At 54.2% G+C, this 14,679-nt stretch overlaps 2 protein-coding genes across 3 annotated transcripts in view; one reads left to right on the top strand and one right to left on the bottom strand.

Moving 5' to 3' along the window:
- LINGO1 (leucine rich repeat and Ig domain containing 1) overlaps window positions 1-14,679 on the bottom strand; it is a 288,113-nt gene that overhangs the window by 257,362 nt on the left and 16,072 nt on the right. The window lies entirely within an intron of this gene.
- Window positions 1-14,679, top strand: part of CSPG4 (chondroitin sulfate proteoglycan 4) — a 53,185-nt gene that overhangs the window by 2,326 nt on the left and 36,180 nt on the right. The gene's annotated exons all lie outside the window — the stretch shown is intronic.

Genomic DNA, 14,679 nt, shown 5'->3' on the forward strand with positions numbered 1-14,679 from the left:
CCAGTATTCCTGGGGGGCAGGAGGGCAGCGGTGTAAGCAAAGGCACTGTGACATGAGCAGCAGCAGGCAGGCCAGCAAGAGCCACTGGGCAAAATGAAATGGCAAAGTGAAGCCCAGAGCCTGGTCCCTGAGGACATGGAGGAGCCAGCAAAGGTCATGGCATGAGGCAGGAGAGTGACTGGGCCCAGTGGGGTTACAGGCAAAGACCCACCTCTGCCTTTGGGGGGGGGGTAGTTGGACTTGGAGGTGCTAGGAGAGCTGGCATCCATCACTTGGTTCCCTCCTGGGCTCTGCAGTGAGGGGGGAGGACAGTGCCCCACCCACCCTCCTGGGACCCCAGCCCCAGGGCCCTTCACAGTCTCATGTGGAAGTGCACACACACTCAGGTGAAACACTGGGGTGCTCTCTCTGTACCCAGAGCAAGTGGTCTTGGAGCCTGGAGTCAGCACTCTGCAGACCACATAGGTCAGCCTCCAGCTGGGGAAACTGAGGCCCATGGAGGAAGCAAAGTGCTGGAGATGTACAGAGAAACCCAGTTCCCTGACTCTGCTTTGAGGAGACGCCCATCTATGTAGGGGGTTGAGGCTTGGCCTTTCATCCTATGGGAGGTCCTGGGAAAGGGACAGCTGTGGGGACTGGATTCGAGGTGCTACAAGGGTGGTGTTTGGGATTGGGAATGGGAATGAAGATAGAGCAGGCAGGCTCTGCGCAGGCTGACTTAACACAGCAGAAGTTGAAGCTTGGGTTGCCTCTGGGAAGGGGGTGCCTGGCACAGAGGCTTCCGTGGATAGGACCCCTGAGCAGCTGGGCGTCTTCAAGTGCAGGGCAAAGGGGACATCGTGTGCAAGGACTGAACCAAGTAAACTTCTGCCTGAGCTTGGTGTGAGGGGGCCCAAGGTGTGGACCCCTCCCCAGCCCCAGCCACACACCCCTAGCTACAGAGAGGGCAGAGGCCAGGGCTTTCAGCCCAGCCCACACAGACTCTGGAAAAACTGATCCAGAACCACGTGTAACTGAGCCCCTCCCTTCATGCCGCTCCCCCACCACCCCACAGGCCCAGGGAGGATAAGAAGGGCCTTTCAGCACTACCAGCCTGGGGGGGACCCCGAGATAGGGGGGCACCAGGTGGGACACTTCAGGGGTGGGTGGGGGTCTGGGGGCTCAGAGGAAGTGCATAGGCTGGGAACTGGGCGTGCTGCCCAGGAAAGTGGGGGGAGGGAGAGTTAGAAATAGCCCTGACGTACCCTCACTGGCTTTCACAGATGGGGCACACACATACTGAGGAGCTCTGGCTGGGCGGCACCCAGGAGGGAGGAGGCGCAGAGGACAGGACGAGACTGTGCCATGATGCTGGTCTGGAGCCAGGGGCAGAGGAACAAGGGGGCCATGGATCCAGGGCTGAAACCTGTTCCTCCCTAGCCCCTCTGCTCCTTCTGCCTCTCTCCCCCAGCCTCTGGCCCCTTCCAGTCCCCCTCTCCTTCCAGCTTCCTGCAGTCCCATAGAACCTTCTAGAGTAAAGGCTCTTTCTCCAGATTCAAGCTGAGGGTAGATCCCAGAGGTCCGGTCAGTGATGGTAAGCGCACTGTTGCCTGTCATGACTGAGTGGCTGTGAGTCAGTGGGGAACTTGGGTCCTGTCTGAGGCTGGCACTCAACTCTAGCTGCTTCTCAGGATGGACTGAAACTCCCCACCACCCTACAAATGCCCCTCCTCACTTCTACAGACCTTCTCCCCTTTTCTCTCCTAGCAAATTCCCACCCAGAATCTGCCCACCCACCCACCCCCCACATCTGAAGCTGGGCTGCTGAGGAAGGTCTCAGGACTGTTGTCCTGTCAGGGTGGCTGGATGGCATCACTCACCTATGTCTGGGACCGTGCCCATTTTGTTGACTATTGCTTCTGCCCGCCCAGCTCTGCCCAGCCCACAGAGAAGTCAGCTTGCCAGCTCTGCTAGCCAGACTCCACTACAGCTCTTGTGCACCTCACCATCCCTCCCACACACACACACACATCTCTTGTGGCTCCCAGGGTGGGAGCACCTCATGATTCATAGGCACCCGGGACCCAGAGAGGGGCAGCTACTGGTTCAGCATCACACAGCACAGCGTTAGCAGGGTGGGGCTGGCCCTCCCACTCCTGGCCCTCTGCCCTGGCTTAGGGATCAACGGTGCCCCAAGGACAACTCCCCCCCCCTGCTGTGCTAACCCCCTGGACCCACAGACAGCAGGTGGAACTGCTAGGCCAGGGCAGCCTTCCCACCAGAGCTTGGATGGGCCAGGGCTTCTCACGTGGAGGCCAAGACAGTGCCCACTACCACCACCACCACCACCACCACCCCGTTCCCACAGAGCAGTCCCTAGACTGTCATTTGGGATTTTGACGAAGTGCTGGGCAATGGTGAGCTCATTTCAGAGCACAGGTTACCATGAATAAAGACCCAGGTCCGGGAAGTCAGCAGTAGCGCAGCAGGTTAAGCACACATAGCACAAAGCACATGATAGACCGGCGTGAGGATCCCAGCTCAAGCCCCCAGCTCCCCAACTGCAGGGAAGTCACTTCACAAGTGGTGAAGCAGGTCTGCAGGTGTCTATCTTTCTCTCCCCCTCTCTGTCTTCCCCTCCTCTATCCATTTCTCTCTGTCCTATCTAACAATGATGACATCAATAACAACAATAACTACAACAACAATAAAAAAGGGCAGAAAAAGGGAATATATATATATGACCCAGATTCAAGCCCTGGATTCCTACCTGCAGGGGGAAAGCTTCATGAGTTGTAAAGCAGGTCTTCAGGTGTCTATCTCTCTCCCTCTCTATCTCCCCCCCAATTTCTCTCTGTCCTGTCAAGTAAAATAGGGATGGAGGAAAAGGGGGTAGGGAATGGCTGTCTGGAGCTGTCTGGAGCAGTAGATTTGTACTAGCAGCATCAAGCCCCAGTGATAACCCTCGTGGTAATAAAAAAAATGACAGAATGAATGGACATGTACTGAGAATGAATTAGAGACAAAAAGAACCTCCTGGCTCTCATAAACTCTAATCTAGGTCAATACCAGGCCCCCACCAAAAGATGTCCTTCCCTGGGCAAGGATGGGGTGGGCAGGCAATGGCTCACCCAGTTGAGCACACATGTTACCATACTCAAGGACCAGAGTTCAAGTCCCCAGTCCCCACCTGCAGGGATAAGCTTCAAAAGCTGTGAAGCGGATTTGCAGGTATCTCTCTTTCTCTCTCACTCTCCTTGTCTCCCTCTCTACTGCTCAGTTTCTTTATCTTATCTAATTAATTAATTAATTAATTAAATTAAAAATTAAAAAATATTAAAAAACAAAAGATGTTCTTCCTCACATGGAGCAAGGTTTGGGGGTCCCAAGGCAGGAGGCAGAAAACAGCTCCATCTCCTCCCAGCCCAGCTTGTGAACCTAGTCCCCCTTCCCACCACCCTCCTCTGCCACCATCCTGGAACCACAGGGGACATCCCGGTCATGCAGGTGGGCAAAAACCCCTTGGTGCCGACAGCTTTGGGCCAGGGGTATCATTTCTATACTGGGCCCTCCATCCCGGCAGACCCCCCCCCTTTATGGGGATGCTGTGTCCCCCAGTGGACTTGTGAACAGAGTCATCAGATGACAAGTCTTAGTCCGGCTCAGGCTGGTTCCTAGAACTCATCCCCTGCCCCTCCCCATTCTTCTAGTTCCAGTACCGCCATTCCCAGGATCCTTTTCCAGCTACTGGTGACTCCACCCCTCTCCTAGACCCAAGCCCCCTATCTCTAGGTGGGGTCACAGGCCCTCCTGACCCACCTTCACCTGGTCACTGCTCCATGCAGGTGTCAGTAAACACAAACACACACACACACACACACACAAGGTTTCTAGCAGCTGGCAAGGAACATTCCAGCCGTTAGCCTCCAAAAAACACCCATTTCAGGACACAGCTCCTGGCTCCACCTCTAGCCTGGCCTTGGCTCTCTGGGGATTGAGGAGGGACAGAGAGAGAAAGACAACTTCCGTTCCCACCTAGAGCAGCCCTCCCTCTGCCTGCACCCTTGTGGGGGCAGCTATAAATATCAGGGGGCCCAGGACACTGATTCCCACGACACCATCCCTTTCCTTCTCAACTTCCCTGTAGCTGGAGGCCGGCCAGGCCTTAGCCCAGACACTCACTCCCACTCTGGCCTGGCCAGGAAGAAACGAATCACCCTTTTTGGGTGTCTTAGAGCTGCGAGGTTGAGCCTGCCACCCCTCCTTTTGGCCTGACTCAGACCCCATGGCTCCTGGCAGTGCTGAACCCTGGAGGCAGGAAGCCAGGCACACAGAAGTAAGGAACCAGGCAACAGAGGCTGGGGAAACGGTTCAGCAGTCAGAGCACAAGACTTGCAGGCCTGAGGTTCCTGGCTCTATCCCTGATGCTCCAAGCGGTGTTCTGGCTCTCCTCAATCCCTCGCTTCAACCTCTCTCTCTCTCTCTCTCTCTCTCTCTAAACACTTGTATTTTGGGGACCAGGTGGTGGCACACCCAGTTAAGCACACATAACACCATGCACAAGGACCCAGGTTCGAGCCCCCACTCCCCATCCACAGGAAGGATGCTTCACAAATGGTAAAGCAAGTCTGCAGATGTCTATCTTTCTTTCTCCTTCTCTATCTCCCCTACCTCTGAATTTCTCTCTGTCCTGTCAAATAAAGTATACTAGAAAGAAGGAAAAAATGACTGCCAGGCGCAGTGGATTCACAGTGCCAGCACCATGATAATGATAGACCCAGTGATAATCCCAGTGGCAAGTTAAATAAATTTTTTTACAGAATTTACACCAGGGTTATCGCTGGGCGAGTCAGTGCCTGCGCTATGAATCTACTGTTCCTGGCGGCTATTTTTTCCATTATGTTGTTGTTGTTATTGTATTGTTATTGTTGTTGTAACTGCTGTTGGATAGAACAGAGAGAAATTGAGAGAGGAGGGGGAAAAAGAGGGGGAGAGAGAGACACCTGCAGACCTGCTTAACTGCTCGTGAAGCAACCCCCCTGCAGGTGGGGCAGTGGGGGTTCAAACCGGGATCATTGTGCCAGTCCTTACACTTCGTGTCGTGTGTGTTTAACCCTGTGTGCTACCACCTGGCCCCCCAGAACTTGTTTTTAATTTTTTAAAAATTTATTTATTCCAGGGAGTCAGGCTGTAGTGCAGCTGGCTAAGCGCAGTTGGTGCAAAGCACAATGACCGGCATAAGGATCCCGGTTCGAGCCCTGGCTCCCCACCTGCAGGGGAGCCGCTTCACAGGTGGTGAAGCAGGTCTGCAGGTGTCTATCTTTCTCTCCCCTTCTCTGTCTTCCCCTCCTCTCTCCATTTCTCTCTGTCCTATCCAACAACAATAACAACAATAATAACTACAACAATAAAACAACAAGGTCAACAAAGGGAATAAATAAATATTAAAAATAAATAAATAAATAAACAAAAATTTATTTATTCACATTTTGTTGCCCTTGTTTATGGTAGTTATTGTTGTCGTCATTGTTGGATAGGACAGAGTGAAATAAAGAGAGGAGGGGAAGTCAGAGAGGGGGAGAGAAAGATAGACACCTGAAGACCTGCTTGACCACCTGTGAAGCGACTCCCCTGCAAGTGGGGAGCCAGGGGCTCGAACCGGGATTCTTATGCCAGTCCTTACACTTTGCACCACCTGCACTTAACCCGCTGCGCTACCGCCCAACTCCCAGAACTTATTTTCTTAATGAGAGAGAGGAGGAGAGAGAGCCAGAACCAGAGCATCACCCTAGCACATATAATGTCAGGAATTGAACTCAAGACTTCATGCTTGAAAGCCCAACACTTTATCCACTATACCACCTCCCAGACCACATTCTCACTTTCTTTTATGTGAAACTCTTGCTCTCTCATGGTAAATAACTTAGAATGAATGTAAAATAAAAAAGAACAAGGTGAGGCCAAGAACTAGCTCTCAAAGTAGAATCCACATTTCATACACTTCATCATGCATGGAGACACGCGGGTTCGAGCCCCTGGCCACAAGGGAGCCCCATGGGAAAGAGGAAGCTTCATGATAGGTAGATCAGTGTGGTGGTATCTCCTTTCTGTGCTTCTGTCTGTGACCTTCTATTAGGGAAAAAAAATAAATAAAAATGAAAAAAGCCCTCAGGAAGCAGTGGAATCATAGATGTGAAGGCAAAACCACAGCAAAGTGGTCCGGGATAAGGCATTTGACTCTCAGGTCCTGAGTTCAATCCCCAGCAGCACATGTACCAGAGTGATGTCTGGTTCTTTCTCTCTTTCCTATCATTTCTCATGAATCAATAAATAAAATTTAAAAAAACCCACAGCAAAGAGCACAATGTGAGAGAGCGAGGGCAGAGTTCCCTGTACCACACTCCCTGTCCTTCCCAGTCTCTTATACACAGGGCGTCACTGCTTCTCCAGAGTCAGGGAAGCCGAGTATTCTGGGGGCTGCCTGGGCTGGGGCCTGGGTGTGGTACTGTGGGGGGGGAGGTCTGTGTGGCGACAGGGCAGGTAGGAAGGGGGTTGGGGGGAGCCGCCCTGGCCCAGAGCTGGGCCCCAGGTAGCAGTCAGGAGCTAGGTAGCAGACAGTCAACGTGTGGGACAAGTAAAAATGAGACCCAGACACTGTTTAGGATACAGGCCAGAACTTCGATGGGACAGGGATCCTAAACATTTGTTCCCTCCGTCTGCCCAGCTCAGCCCAAAGAGAGAGCTCCTACAGAACTCTGGGCGATCCCACCAGCTCCCCAGATGACTCTGATGGAGCCCAGGCCTTGGCCCCTCTCTGGGCATCTGGTGCCCATCTGTAGGCCAGCTGAGCTGTCCAGGGCCAGGCACTCTGCTGGCAATGGTGGAAGAGGATGGCCTAAAAGGCCAGGACAGGGAGACATCCTGCTGTGTGGCCCAGGGCAGACCTCTGTCCCTCTCTGCGCCTCTGGGTGGGAGCTTCAGGTACCAAGATCAGCTGCAGCTCCAGCTTCTTGGGGACAGGACAGGGGCCTGTGCTTCTGTCTAGAGGAAGCCCCACTAGTCCTGGGCTACATGGCTGAGAGGCCTGGCCTGGCATGGGGCTAAAAGGCGGCAGAGCCCTGAACCTCATCGTGAAGCCGCTGCCCTAAGCTGGCACTGAGCCCAAGGGCTCTCGGGAGACCAGTGTAGCAGCTCCCCCTCCACCCCCGGCTCCCAACTTCCACCCCTAGCCCCACCGTACCCAAAATAAACCCAGACCACCCCATCTTGTGCCCGCCAGACCCACCCTGCCCATCTAAAGCCGGCTGAGTCACCACTTGGAGCAGCTTCTTTTTTTAACTCTCTGAGTCAACATTTGTGGCTCCAGGACGTGCCCGGTCTGGCAGGGAGGGAAGGGTCCAAGCAGAAACGGGCAGCAGCTGTGAGCTCCACAGAGTCTCAGCCATCCAGGCCAGGAGACCGCAGCCCCCTACAAGCCAGAGCCCAGGCTGCCACGATGGTCCTGGTGTCACCCCTGTGAGTCCTGCAGGGACCCTCTGCATCCCTTATGCCCCCAGATTTACTTCTTTTTCTTTTTTTATCAGGTTTATCTCTGTCTTCTCCCACCCTCTGCCCGGCTGCATGGTATCTCAGCCTTCTCAAAAATCACCTGCATGACTCCTCTGCTCCAAGTGGACTTTTTTTTTTAAGATAGAGGGTGAGAGACTGTGTAGTGACACCACAGCATGGTTCCACCACTGTTAAAGCTTCCCCATGCAAGTGTCCCCACTTGGTGGCCGGGGTTCCAATCCTGGTCCTCTCAGAGTGTGTGCACTCTACCTGGTGAGCCATCTCTCGCCACAGCCCAAACCCCTGTCCACTCCATTTTCCTGTACCTCTCAGCCTGCGACTACCAGAAACAGGAGCTCCAGGCCTGGCCCTGGGGATGAGAGTAGATGAAGTGTGACAGGAACCCCAGGCTACTCCTCACCAGGCTACAGAACCCCTGCCTCTGCCCCACTGCCTCTCTCCCCAAGACCGGCTCCCACACCAACCCCTGCCCAGAACCCCTTCCCCTCCACCCCTTCCTGTGGGGGACATGGCCCCCAGGGACCAACCCCAGAGACATTTCCCTCCACTCTCTCCCCACTCCCTTCCTCCCCCTGCCCCAGTGCACTGACTCCATCCTGTCCCAGGAACCTTAGGATCCCACAGGCACTTCCTGGGGGGAGGGGCTGAGAAAGGAGGGGGCAGGGGCCTGGGAACGGCCCTACCCCTGGCGCTGAGGACTGAGCCTGCACAGCCTCAAGACCCGTGCCTCTGCCTCCCGTCTGTGGTGGTGGCGTCCGGCTATAAATAGGGACCCGGAGTCTATTTTCTTTAAAAACAAGCACCAGATTCATCACGTCAGGCCCAGGAGAGCTCTCAGGCTAGAGCAGCCCCCTCCCAACCCCCTAGCCATTGTGTGCATCCCCCTGCCTCTGAGCACTGGACCTGGAGGTAAGACAAAGCAGGAGTGCCCCCCACTCCCCGCTCTGTCATCTACAGCCCCAGCCTGTCCTTAGGGCTCAGTGTCACAGAGAACAAGGATAGTACCGCAACAGCCCTAGCCACAGCTGAGAGTTATTTCACCCCAATTTCAGAGAAGGGGCTTGCTGGGGGCAGGGAGGTGGACATAAGGTTCAGCCTGAGGCACAGCCAGAAGGGGATATGTGAGGTGTGGGTGAATGACAGCACAAGATCAAGGGAGGCTGGTACAGGGGGCTGCCCAAAGAGGGTGAACAGGAAAGCCCAGCACCTACATCAGAGCTGTGTTTGGTACTTAAACTATCCTGGAGCAGTAGGGAGCCATGGAAGGCTCCCAAGTGAAGGAGAAGGACAGAGCAGCTTCCCAGTTAGGTTAACTGTGGCTGCTAGTAGCAAAGGCAGGCAGGAAGTCAAGAAGCCAGAAGGGATGGTGGCCATCTGCCTGTGGGATGCAAAGAGGCGTTGGGGGGCGGGGGGTTGAAGGAGAATTTAATGATAGGTTGGTGGCAAAATGTGGGGGTAGTAAGACAGGGAGGTCCCAGAATGACTTTCAGATTTTCTTGAGACAGTGGGTGGATGTGCAGCCTTCACGGGAGGGGAGCATGGAGGAGAGCTGATGCCAAGTCTGGCTTTAGGTGGATGGGTCGGGTTTGGGGGTTCCTGCAGGGGAGTCCTCATATCTGTGTTTAGGGAGACCTGGCTGGTGTGCTTAGGGCCCTGGGGAATGGAAACAGATAAGGTGACATAGTAAGGAGGTGACACCTGAGGACAAGAAGAGGAGGTGGGCTGGGGGGGGTACAGCAGGCTGGAGCAGCCTGGGAGGGTGCCGAGAGGGAGTCTGTTCTCAGAAGAGCTAGACCTGCAGGAAGAGGGAGGACATGGTTAGCACAGAGGTCACTAGCTAGGACACTCAGGCTTGGGGTCCCCGCCTCCCAGGCCACACCATCCAGCTGGGACACCACAGAGACTGCTCTCTCCTCCACCTGTGGTGATGACAGGAACCCTTTCTGGGGGCCACATGCCACCTGTGTTCCCTCTAGTCCCCTCCTGGGCTTGACACATGGTGAAGCTGCCAGGGGCATGTCAATCTCCTCATTCAGGTCTCCTTTCTGTTTGTTTTCACCACTGAGATGTCAACACTTTGGGCTGATGTTTTCAGAGGCAGAGAGAGACCACAGCACCGAAGCTTCCTTCACTGCGGTGGGGGCCAGGCTTGAACCTGGGCCATGCACGTGGCTGAGCAGCACACTATCATCCAAGTGAGCTGTTTTGCCAGCCCATGGGTCACCTTTTACAAATGGAAAAGGAGGCCAGAGAGCACAGCTGCATGCGGCTCTGAGTGGAACTTCTATGTGTACCTGTTGAGGGCTGAAGGAGGGGATACCCTGGCCCAAGCTTCTGGTCCCCCCCTCCTCCACTGACCCCCAGTCTTCTGTCAATGGGACTTCTGTCTGTGGGATTCATTCCTCTCTTCCAGACAGGGGAACTGAGGCAGGGAGAGCAATGGCTTCTCCAGGGCACACAGGCACGAACTGGGCCTCTTTGAGACAATCATTGCTTCCGCATTACCATCGCTGCCTACAAGTTCCCTGTGTCTAGGCCCTGCCTGCCAGCTAAGGGAGTCCTAAGACACCAGCCCTCCATGCTGTCATGCAGAGCTGGAGAGAGAGAATAGATTCTGCCCAGAGAGGGGTGCCCACCAGTGTCCTAGGGGAAGCTTCTCCCCTGGCCTTGGCCCATAGCCCTGCATCTCCACCCTCTCCTGGAACCTCCAAGGTCATGGGCACTGGGGTTTCTGGAAGGAGCTGCCTCCAGCCAGCCCTGAAGATAGTATCCCTCCACCACTACCCCACCCACCCACACTCTGCAGCCCCAGAAACAGAGGACCCTGAGGAGCAGCTGTCAAGTCAGCATGGGGAGCTGATGTGCTCCCCTTCCTCCTCACCCCAAACCCAGAGAGGGAGCCCCTGACAAGAAGGAGAAAGTGTCTCCTCTGGCAAGCACCCAGCTCTCACACCCTCCTCCCTCAGCTGGGAGGACCCACTTCCGATTTCCAGGGCTCCCCCAGGCCTCTGTGTGCATGCACATCCCTCCCTGACACCCCCTGAAACCCTTAACACCCTGCCCTGAACCTCAGGCTAACACAGTGCTCAGTTCCTCTCATCCCCCCCCCCCAGCTTACACCTCCCCTCATGATGGGAGCTGAGTCCTGGGAAGGAGGGGCTATGCAAGCCTAGTCCAGGCTGGGGTGGTGAGGCACTGGATCCCTCTTTCCCTCTTTCCCCAGAACCCCTACTTCACCCTGCCGCCAAAAAAGGAGATGCCCAGCTTCCTCTGTGGTTGGCAAAGTGGAGGCTAAGGAGGTGTGGAAAGGCCTAGAAAGCCACCCAGATCCTCAGGCCAGGAGGAAAATTATAGGGCGTGCAGAAACCTCACCCACATCCCCTGGGGCCTCCACAAAGAGGCCATTGAGGCCCATCTGCTGCCCCACCCACCTCAGCGGGGGATGGGGGGGCACCTCTGGGCAACTCCAGCTAAGACTCTCCTCTCCCTCCAGCTTGTTCCTCATCCACGTGCTCTGGGCTGGGCACATGTGACTGGGAGTCCAGGACACAGGACAGCATCTGCCACCCCACAGGCCCTGCTGCTTCTCCAAGGCACTTGCCTGGGTGGGTTTGTCTATGGTGGAGTGAGAAGGGTTTTAGTATGGGGTAGCCACCAGGAGATAGGCTAGAGGGCCAGCTGCTGAGGTCGGTGGTCAGGGCTGGGCTAGGGGTTGAGGAAACCTTGTCCTGTTTTATCCCCACCCTGCAGGGAACCAGGGAGGCAGCCACACAGAAGGCCAAGCACTCTGAGGGAGTCTCAGCTTCAGAGCTCTTGACCTGAGGGGAGATGCAGCCGGCTGGCCATGGGAAAGGTCAAGGTCATTGAAGTGCTAGGGTCAGGCCTTTGCTCTAAGCACAAGGGCCTGGCTCAAGGGCTCTGTGGGGAGGTAGCAGCTGCCAAGCATCCCCTATGACCTGAGCCGCCTGCTGTCGTTGTGGGGCAGGGGGCTTGCAGGCAAGTAGCCAGCAAGTGCTTCAAGCTTCCAGTTCCATCTGCAAGGGGGGATGCTCAGGAACGGTGAAGCAAGTCTGCCCGTGTTTCTCCCTCCCTCTCATTTTCTCTCTCTTCCTTCCCTCTCAATATCTCTCTTTCATATCAAGTAAAAGGGTGAAGGGGAAAAAAATAGTACCAGGTGCAGTGCATTCATTGCGCAGGCACCAAGCCTCAGCAATAACCCCAGGGACAATAAAGTATCTTTTTAATGATTACATATGAGAGAGTTTCACATGAGACAGAGGAGAGAAAGAAACCAGAGCTCATTCTGGTACGTGCAGTGCTGGGGATGAAACCAGGGACCCCAGGCATGTGAGGCCCACTCTACCAGTTGAACTGTTTCTTCAGTCATTCAAATTCATTAGGTATGTGTGTGGTTAATAGTGGGTTACAAGATTGTGAGATTACAGTGTATGGTTCCACACTGCACCCACCACCAATTTCTGTGTCCCTACCTTCTCACCTCCCAAAGATAACCACCAAAGTTGTCACAAAGTCTTAGGCACTGTGGTCAGGGAGGTGGCGCAGTGATAAGGCTTTGGACTCTCAAGCACGAGGTCCTGAGTTCAATCCCCAGCAGCACATGTGTCAGAGTGATGTCTGGTTCTCTCTCTGTCCTCCTATCTTTCTCATTAGTAAATAAATAAAATCTTTTTTAAAAAAGCCTTAGGCACAGTTTGCGTGTGTGTGTGTTGCAAGTTCATGTGTACCAGATCTCTAAATTCCACATATAAGTGAAACCCTGTAGTTGTTGTCTTTTATCTCTTTACTTCTTTACAGTTCCATCCATTTTATCCCAAGGAACACAAGATCATCTTTTTTGATTGCAGAGTACTACTATTCCATGGGGTCTATATTCCATAACTTCTGTAACCAGTCATCCTTTGAGGGGAAGTAAAGTTGCTTCCACACTTTGGCTTTGTGAAAAGTGCAGCACTAGCCTTAGTGCACAGAGGCAAACGAAAGTGCATAAGGAGAAAGGAATATCATTAGGTGCTGGTCACAGGTGGGCAGGGAGCTGGAGACAGGATCTGATGGCAGTGGCAATGCTGGTGGCACTTTACATGTTGGTTCCCAGGCCCCTGTCACATCAGATGGTGGCAGTATGCCAGGTGGTATGAAGACAGCTGAATCTTCAGACTTATTTTCCTTGGAGGAAGTCCAGAGTCTTGGCAGGTGCCTATCAGCAGTTGATGAACTAACTCAAGCCTCTGGTGGCAGAGAGTTGTGATCAGTTTGGGCATTGGCCACTCTCTTATGACATCACTCCCAAGTGTCCTTAAAAACAGGTTTTCAGGCAGTCAGGCAGTATAGCAGCAGGTTAAACACAGGTGGCACAAAGTGCAAGGACAGGCATAAGGATCCCAGTTCAAGCCCCCGGCTCTCCACCTGCAGGGGAGTCACTTCACAGGCAGTGAAGCAGGTCTGCAGGTGTCTATCTTTCACTCTCCCTCTCTGTCTTCCCCTCCTCTCTCCATTTCTCTCTGTCTTATCCAACAATGACGACAATAATAATAACTGTAACAATAAAACAACAAGGGCAACAAAAGGGAATAAATAAATATTTAAAAAGAAAAAAAAACAGGTTTTCAAAATGGAGTAACCTGTGCTCTGGAATGAGCAGGTTATGGGCACCCAGCCTGGATTCAGGGAGGCAGGACTGAGCCATGAACACTAGAGGATCAGCCAGGGTGCAAGCCTGGCCCTCATGTCACTGCGCGCAGGTGAAGCTGTCTCCTTGATCTGTCCTAGGGTCTGTCCCTCTCATTTCATTTGCAGGTAATTGGACTGGGGGAAGGTGGTGGCTGTAGGATGGACAGAGAAAGCCACTGACATCTGAGGAGGTGTGGCCATAGTTCCCCCTTATGGGGTCATCTTCTAGGTTCAGAGCTAGACTGAGGGGACAGAGAGTTCACCAGGCTCACCCAGCACTGGCACCATATGAAAGGTACTATGGCACAAGAGGAAGCTCCAGTGCTGCAATCTCAATCTCTCTCTCTCTCTCTCTCTCTCTCTCCTCTCTCTCTCTCTCCCCCCTCCTCTCTCTCTCCTCTCTCTCTCCCCCCCCATATATATATATCCTCTCTCTCCCTACCTCCCTCCCTTCACTCTGTGTCTCTACCTAAATGAAAAGGCAGCCTAGACACGTGTGCAGGGTGTGGACTGGGTTCTCAAGTCAGTTCAGGACTTTGCTTTCCCAGTTCCACAATGAAAGGGAGTGGAATAGGGAGCCTCTCAGCCCTACTGCCCTGGGGGCTATAATTCTGGAACTTTCCACCCCGCCCCAGCCTCCTCAGAACACTCCTTTGGAGGGAGAGTCCCTGGAGGCCAGAGAGAGGACTAGAGACTGGGCTGTGGGTCTGGGCAGCACCCTGCCATCTGCTCTCACAGGAGCTTGTGCTCAGACTCCTGAGAGCACCCACACCCACCCTTCAGGGGATAGAGGGTCCCTCAACCCAACTTTGGCCTTCCCAAGGCACCCCACCTTTGGGCCCCCTCAGCCTCCTTTTGGAAAATGCTCCAAGCGTCACCCTCATCCCGACCTGGAATCAGAACCTGCCAGCTCCCAAGGACCCTGGGATAAGTCCAGCTCACCCTGGAGATGGGCACCCTTCCTTCCCCAATAGCTGGCAGGGGCTTCTTCCCCATATACTCCAACACCACAGCCCAGACCCCCCTTCTGTGTCTTTCTTGGTTTTTCTTCTTCTGTCTCCTTCCTGGACAACCCCCCTCCATCAGTCTTTGAGGGGGGTGGTCCTGTATTTCTCATTCTTGCTTTGTTGCCTTTCTCAAGTTGGTGCACCTTCTCTGCCCCTCTCGCTACACTATTTGTAATTATGGAAGGAAGGAAGGAAGGAAGGAAGGAAGGAAGGAAGGAAGGAAGGAAGGGAGGGAGGGAGGGAGGGAGGGAGGGAGGGAGGGAGGGAAGGAAGGAAGGAAGGAAGGAAGGAAGGAAGGAAGGAAGGAAGGAAGGAAGGAATAAAAGTAGGTTTCCATTCATCACTCACCTCTCGCTCTGTCTGGCCCCTTCCAGGCCTCCCATAGTGCCCCCCAACACTGTCTGTGGGCTCCCCACCAGCACCCTGCCTGCAGGCT

This window comes from Erinaceus europaeus, chromosome 16, assembly GCF_950295315.1.
Source record: "Erinaceus europaeus chromosome 16, mEriEur2.1, whole genome shotgun sequence".
In the NCBI taxonomy this organism is placed as follows: Eukaryota; Metazoa; Chordata; class Mammalia; order Eulipotyphla; family Erinaceidae; genus Erinaceus; species Erinaceus europaeus.